This window comes from Notolepis coatsorum, assembly GCF_963971535.1.
Source record: "Notolepis coatsorum genome assembly, chromosome: 5".
NCBI classification, from domain to species: domain Eukaryota; kingdom Metazoa; phylum Chordata; class Actinopteri; order Aulopiformes; family Paralepididae; genus Notolepis; species Notolepis coatsorum.
Genome location: NC_140169.1, coordinates 15,056,150 through 15,062,149, shown reverse-complemented (window position 1 = coordinate 15,062,149; position 6,000 = coordinate 15,056,150). Strand labels below are relative to the sequence as shown.

The 6,000-nt window shown below is 43.8% G+C and overlaps 1 protein-coding gene across 1 annotated transcript in view; it reads right to left on the bottom strand.

Moving 5' to 3' along the window:
* cckbrb (cholecystokinin B receptor b) overlaps positions 1–6,000 on the bottom strand; it is a gene marked incomplete at both ends in the record, with an annotated part of 211,543 nt that overhangs the window by 2,154 nt on the left and 203,389 nt on the right.

Genomic DNA, 6,000 nt, shown 5'->3' with positions numbered 1-6,000 from the left:
GAGGGGGAGAGAGATAGGGAGAGGGAAGAGAGAGAGATCATGTATTTACGGGGACCTTTTTACCTGGTAACACACAAGGATGGTGATAAAAGTCACGCGAGGGGGTGATAAAAGTCATGAGGGGTGATAAAAGTCACAAGAGGGGGTGATAAAAGTCATGCAAGGGGGTGATAAAAGTCACAAGAGGGGGTGATAAAAGTCATGAGGGGTGATAAACGTCACGAGAGGGGGTGATAAATGTTATGAGGGGTGATAAAAGTCACGCGGGTATGGTGACAAAAGTAATGCGAGGGGGTGATAAAAGTCACGAGAGGGGTGATAAAAGTCACGTGAGGGGGTGATAAAAGTCACGTGAGGGGGTGATAAAAGTCACGCAAGGGGGGTGATAAAAGTCACGAGAGGGGTGATAAAAGTCACGTGAGGGGGTGATAAAAGTCACGTGAGGGGGTGATAAAAGTCACGTGAGGGGGTGATAAAAGTCACGCAAGGGGGTGATAAAAGTCACGTGAGGGGGTGATAAAAGTCACGAGAGGGGTGATAAAAGTCACGCAAGGGGGTGATAAAAGTCACAAAGTCTTATCTGAGACCAGTGAGCGCCATGAATGCTCTGTAGATGCATAATGTCCCCCTAACAGTGGGAGTGACAGGCGGGTGTGAGTGACAGGCGGTGTGAGTGACAGGCGGGTGTGAGTGACAGGCGGGTGTGAGTGACAGGCGGGTCTGTGCGACGGCCCCGTAGTTTTATGTGGAATCTTAAAAAAGAAAAAGCCTCTTTCATGATTTATTGTGGCCCTGTCTCATAATCAGGACTCTCTGGTTTGAGCGAGAAGCGAGCATGTGGTTGGAGTTGGCCGAAGGAAGCTATAGCCAGCCATGGTTATGAAGCTTATGCCAAACACTGTTGGTTAAAGATAGAATCTGTGATGCCGTGATCTTTGGGCAATAGAGCCATGCTTGATCAGAATCAGAATCAGAAAGGTCTTTATTTGCCAAGTAGTTTGCACATACAAGGAATTTGCTTTGGACGTTATCGGAGTGACATTAACAGACAGACATTAACAGACAGATAATACAATAAAGAGGTGGAGTAAAATAAAATGAAATATGAGCTAAGTTAACTCATTGGACGCCACATTAGTCTCATCCTGTAGTAGCTACCGCCATCGCTGTAAACGGTGCGAGTCGCTCACCTTGTTTGCAGGGCTATAACTATTTAAATATTATAGCTATATATGCAATACTATGGCCCATTTGACATCGAGTATCTATCGTTCAAGATGTGAAAAAGGAATATTTTTTCCATCCATACATTCTCATTTTATACTGAGTATGTTTTTAGAGTGGTCTAGGGTAATTCCTGGGAGGCTAGTAATAGCCTGTGACGCATATTATACTTAATCCATTGGCATTTCGTCCCTATACACGCTACAATAAAAATTTCAAATGCATATGATCGGTATATTATGTTCCATCATGCATGCATGAAAGGGGGGGGGGTCGTTTCTGATTAATTGATTGTCAATAACGGCATTCGTTAGTACAACAGCATACGCTGATCAGGGCGATGGCTATGAAAACAATGGACAACCAAGCTGAAATTTACGTTAAATTGCGCTTACTGTCATAGTCACAGCACGAGCATACTTCACTCCCCCTCCTTTTGCCCTCACGTTCACCACACACTCCTCTTCATCCTCCTTTCCATCCACCACGCACTCCTCCTCATCCTCTCTTCCTCCACGGAAGCCTCACACCCTTATATGGCCAGCATCCCTTCACTTCCCGTCACTCAGCCCAGCTGCACCTCATCCCTCTGATTCACACGCTGTCAGGCACCTCACTCCTCACAGCTGTATCCCATCCCCCGTTGGTGAGGACCCTACTTCTACTCGACGACGCTGACCAGAAGTCGTCGTGGTGTTAAACATCACTACCTAGGTACGACGTCTCGGCCTGAAGCTCTGCTAACCTGCTCTTGTGTATTCCTTGCTCTAATCCGTTTCTCTTGTGCCCCAGGATCCCCGTTCCAGTGTGCCTTCCTGCCTGGACGTCCCATACTACGCAAGAAGTGCTCTTGCTCTCTCTCCAGACACAGACCTGTGTCCTCTGCCCACAGCTGCAGCCGGAGTACATCTATCCTCACCCCCCCAAGAACATTCTAACCCCGTTCTATTGCACATTCCTGTTGTACTGCTGTCTGCTTGGGAAATACAATTAAAACCCCTTGAAACACTCCATTCTCCTCTCCTGTGTTCAGCGATTGGGCTGTGTTCCTAGACCCACTTCTCACACTTACCTGTGGCCGATGAGACTCCAAAAAGAATATTCAAATTATTTCATTGCCATCTGCTAGATCGTATGTCCATTTGGCCCACGCCATAACCCCCAACAGCATAATGAATCTGGCGTCCCGAAAGCGATTCAATGCGATCGGGTATACCCCTCGATCCACGTTACTCAAAAACTCCGCCCGGATGACTTTCAATGATGCACAGAGCCATACACAGAGTCAGAAAGGAAGTGCGACATCGGCTGCATACCAACAGGCGGCGGTATTGGACCGTTGCGATCTCAGACACATTGCCACACAGTACCACAGCCTACCTCGATGATTTATGAATGGAAATAGTGAATAAAATAACGATCCAATAACGAGTATACTCGTTGGTGTCCAACGATTGGCGGCCTATAACGAGTATACTCGTCGTTGGCGGTGAATGAGTTAAGCACAATAGAATAATATAAAAAAAAAATTATCTGCTTTTTCTCCCCATTTTCTATTTTTCTCCCAACGCAGCATCTCGAACCCAGCATCTCCTGCGTTAGTGGCGAGCACCTTGCCCACTGCGCCACTTAGCCGCCCAGAATAATATAATTATGAAATCAATTATAGGCCAGGGCTGTACAACTGTAAATGAGAGGTTGAATAAAATGATATGGGATATGAACTAAATTAAATATAGCACAATAGAATATAGTACAATTATAAGTACAAATAAAATAGGAATAGGAATAGGCCAGGGCTGTGCAACTGGGAATGTTGCATTTATTAAATAAAAAAGAAACGTTGCTCTTATGTGTGGTTTGGGGTTGAGTGGGGAGTGGTTGCTGAGCTGTCTATTTTGTGCATGCTGGCTTCCTGGCTTTTAGTCAAAATGTGTTCCATACCGTACCAGTGTTTACAGTTGAGTCTAATACCCGCCCCCCCAGCGCACACACACACGCACACACAGACAGATGGTGTTAGTACATGGGTATATTAAGTCATGTGTTATCAGTCCATGTGCTCCAACATCTTGAATGTCCAACACAACACTGCCTTCTGTCATCTCATAAATGTATGTTTTTGTATAGTATAGTTACATATAACATAACTGTATATTGTATAGTATATTGTATAGTAGTGTATATAGGACTCATTACTAGGGATGCCCCGATCACGTTTTTTGCCACCGATACCGATCACCGATCGTCGTGAGCCATATCGGCCGATACCGATCCGATACCGATTGTTTTTGATTAAAAAGAAATTAAAAATTATTTTATATAATTTTTTTTTATAAAATATATATATTATATAATTAGACTTGTACTTGTATTATCTGCGAGACATCGCCACCACGCAACAAGTCAAAATGCTCACTATCTGCAAACAGCTCCACTGTCTGTGTACTCTAGTAGCCTCCAGCTCCAAAAAGGATTCTCCGGCGCTGCAGCTGGACCCTATTGGTAACGTTACGGTTCTTTGGTCATTTCACATTCAGCAAGCCCTCAGCTCCAATACGCATTGAATCAATGTTATAAGACATTGATATCAAGAGCTATCTGTAGCTACTGCTAGCCGGCTAGATGACGTTAAGACAGAACTTTAGTTCAATGGGACATTTCGTTTTGAACAGAGAACTAACGTCAGCTAACGCAAGCTAACGCAGGTATGAACATGGACTACTAGACTTTCTGGATCATTTGTTGATATCAGGAGCTATCAGTAGCTAGCCGGCTAAATACCGTTAGACAATGCCTACTAAACGTGAATAGTTGACTGGGTAATTTTGTTTAAACAGTAACGATAGCTAGGTAGCTAACGTTAGCTCAGGTCGAATGCACTACAGACTCGAGCAGGGGAGCCTCCTCTCAGTCCTCAGTGTTTACAAACTCTACACGGGGGCGGGCGGGGCTAGGGAGGAGGAGCAGCGGCAGTTTGCAGGTCGTGTGTGTCTGAGACAGACAGCGAGTGAGACTTTCGCTTGATCGGTTTCCACGATCGGCGAATATGACTCATTATCGGAATTCACAGATTGCATATTTATACTGAGTATCGGCCGATAACGATCGGTGGCCGATCGATCAGGGCATCCCTACTCGTTACCTTTAATTCGTAAGCTTAGCATTGTATAGTAGTTTATCTTAGTACCTTTTATCATGTCTATCTATTATCTATTCTATTTTATTCTATTATTATTTGTATTTTTTTGCACAATCAAGGCGGGCATGGCCACCTTCATTTCACGTGTATGTCTTGTGTATGTATGTGACTAATAAATCTCTTGAAATCTTTAAACATAGGATTTCAGACCATTGTGTGACTACCTGTAACTGTTTAGCTGAGTTTTTCATTCTTAAAAAGAAAAAAAACAAGTTTCATTTTCTGTGAATATTGCTTTCTATTATGTACTGTTTACATTTGTACAATCGTCTTTTCTGTAAATGAGGGAAACCTCAGAAGCTTACGATATTAAATAAAGGTTGAAATGAAATCATACGTCAGTTGTGGGCTGCAGCACTAGTGGTGACGAGTTGACAGAGCCGTGGAACAGGTAGCAGAGTTTGTAGAGTGGAGTTAGGTGAACTGTTTATGACCAAGGAACCTTTAGTACACTTCAGTAGGAAAGAGCATATAATGTTGACTGATAATGTAATCACTTCTTTAAAGGTATAATTTGTAAGTGATATTTGTCTAAATTGCATGCACATTGAATCTATCTCTATTTGCTCAAAATGAATTCCTGAGCCTATAAAATACTTTTTAAAATCTCTCTGTCCAAGCAGTTCTTTAAAGACCTTCAAAACAACCACAATCCAACAAGACACAATTGTTAACAGTCAATCACTCATGGCTGTTAAATGGCGCTCATTAACACAACCACAATCAAATGAGACATTGTCTGAACAATCAATCACTTTTGGCCACTAGATGGAGCTCTATTGAAAACTGAAAATATTTCCAGTACTAGCTACACACTTCACTGAAATCTTCTCCCTTATATAATCACTTAGGAAGGTACAGCCAGGAAATGTCCCCGGATTGCTGTAGTAGGCTATATCAGAAGTATCATAGTTTGATACTACAGTAAACGTAGTATACTGGCTTGGCAAATAATTTCACGTCACACGTCATGAAGACCTTTGAGAGGCTGGTCCTGCAACACCTCAAGCCCCTGGTGCGTGACTCCCTCGACCCCCTGCAGTTTGCATACCAGGCAAACATTGGGGTGGAGGACACCACCATCGACATGCTCCACAGAGCCTACAAGCACCTGGAGAGGCCATCATCTACATGCTCCACAAAGCCTACACGTACCTGGAGAGGCTGCACAGTGAGAATCATGTTCTTTGACTTCTCCAACGCCTTCAACACCATCCAGCCTTTGCGACTAGCAGAGAAGCTCACGGTGATACAGCTGGAACATGGCCTTGTGGCCTGGATCACTGACTACCTCTGACTACCTCACCAACAGACCACAGTATGTCAGATGTGCTGGTGAGCAACACCGGCGCCCCCATTAGGAACTGTGCTGTCACCCTTCCTGTTCACCCTCTACACCTCCAACGTCTGTCATAACTTCAAGAAAACAACATCATGGAGGAATTTCAATCAGGCTTCAGAACGCACCATAGCGTTCTCGTCCTATTAGATCTAAGCGCAACGTTTGACACGATCAACCATGATATCCTAATAAATCATCTAGAAAAGTTAGTTGGTCTTTCTGACCATGTATT